The sequence below is a fragment of the Colobus angolensis genome, unplaced genomic scaffold (genome assembly GCF_000951035.1).
Source record: "Colobus angolensis palliatus isolate OR3802 unplaced genomic scaffold, Cang.pa_1.0 Scaffold83, whole genome shotgun sequence".
Taxonomy (NCBI): domain Eukaryota; kingdom Metazoa; phylum Chordata; class Mammalia; order Primates; family Cercopithecidae; genus Colobus; species Colobus angolensis.
The window spans coordinates 2,210,526-2,212,103 of NW_012122154.1; the positions used below are offsets into that span (position 1 = coordinate 2,210,526).

At 45.8% G+C, this 1,578-nt stretch overlaps 1 pseudogene across 1 annotated transcript; it reads right to left on the bottom strand.

The window, feature by feature from the left end:
* Positions 1–284: 284 nt before the first annotated feature.
* LOC105503060 lies at positions 285–1,271 on the bottom strand (annotated as a pseudogene). The gene has a single exon (XR_001000432.1). The product of XR_001000432.1 is annotated as a keratin-associated protein 9-8-like (transcript).
* Between the last annotated feature and the right edge of the window lie 307 nt (positions 1,272–1,578).

A 1,578-nucleotide genomic window follows, 5' to 3' on the forward strand; every position in this document is an offset into this window, starting at 1 on the left:
GCATAACTTGCTAGTGCTGAGTCCCAATGTCGTTTCTACTTTATTGAGAGTTAATTGTAAGTGTCTTTGGACAGAAAGAGAAGAAGCAATCTTGCATCAGAGTCTGTCCACTGTTAGCTACATAACATCACACATTAAAATTTTTCCAGTTGGAAAATGGAGGCAATAATACACTACTGTCTGTTTTGAGAATCAAATTGGGTAATACGCACAGTAGGTGATATATGTGTAAATCCCATATTAGGAATGCTTTCAAATAAAACAAAGCACCATACGGGATGAAGAATGGTTCCAAATTTATTTATTAAGAAATATATAGGTAAGATTCCTGGTTCTCGGGAGATAGCCCAAAGTGATCATTAAAAGAAGGAAGGAGGATACAAGAATCATGAGTATATTGAAAAGAAAATATAGTTGTGAAGATTCTTAATCATTTGCAGAAACTTAAGTTTCTTAGGTGAAGAGAATGAAGCTCTTGACTTTAGAGTCAAAGTTGAGATCATGACTCCAAATTGAAAACACACAAAGCTGGCACATGATCCACAACGTGTAAGAAAAAGAGAATCAGGATGAAATATTCTGCATCCCTGAAGCTGATTCACAAGATATTAAACATGCAGAGAGTTCATAAAAATGTGGGCGACAGCATGGTGGCTGTCAGCAGCATAGTGAACTAGTCCCCCAAAAGATAAGTCAGTTGAGCAGAAAGTTGTTGTGAGAAGATGGTGGTTCTCTTGGCAGTTGATCAGCAGCAAGAAGGCTGGCAGCAGCTGGACACACAGGTGGGCTGGAAGCAAGTGGTCCTGCAGCAGGTGGTCTCACAGCAGGCTGGGCGGCAGCAGGGCTGGCAGCAGCTGGATCCATAGCTCTGGTTTAGGCAACCAGGCAGGCAGACACATGTGGGGTGATAGCAGGTTCTTCTGCAGTAGACAGGTGCACAGGAGCTGGTCTGGCCACAGCTGGACCCACAGCAAGTTTGGCCACAGCAGCTGGACCCACAGCAGGTGGGCTGGCAGCAGGGTGTGCTGCAGTAGGAAGGCTGGCAGCAGCTGGTCACACAGGTGGGCTGGCAGCAGGTGTTTTGACAGCAAATTGGGTGGCAACAAGGCTGGCAACAGCTGGACACACAGCAGGAGGGCTGGCAGCAGGGTGAGCTGCAGCAGGAAGGCTGGCAGCAGCTGGTCACACGTGGTGGGCTTCCAGCAGGTGGTCCTGCAGCAGGTGGTCCTACAACACGTAGGCTGACAGCAAGGGGAGCAACAGTTGGTCATGGTGTCAGGGGTGGAGGGTGGGCTTCTGTTCAGAGGTGAATTTCCCAGAATCTGATGACCCCTTGCAATCTAGACCTTTTATACACCTGGCCTCCAAAGTTTCCACCAATCAGCAGGACTTTTCCTTGCTGCTGTTTACATTGTTTTCCATAGTATGTTTGTGATTCTCAAAGGGTAGTTGTTTCCTTAAGGTTAAACAGATTAAGGTTTAATCTGTTTCTTAATTGTTAATTACTCATAGAAACTTCGTTTCAGATAAAAGGAAGCCCATTTCATCATCAGCATCTTTCCTGCTCTGACCATCATC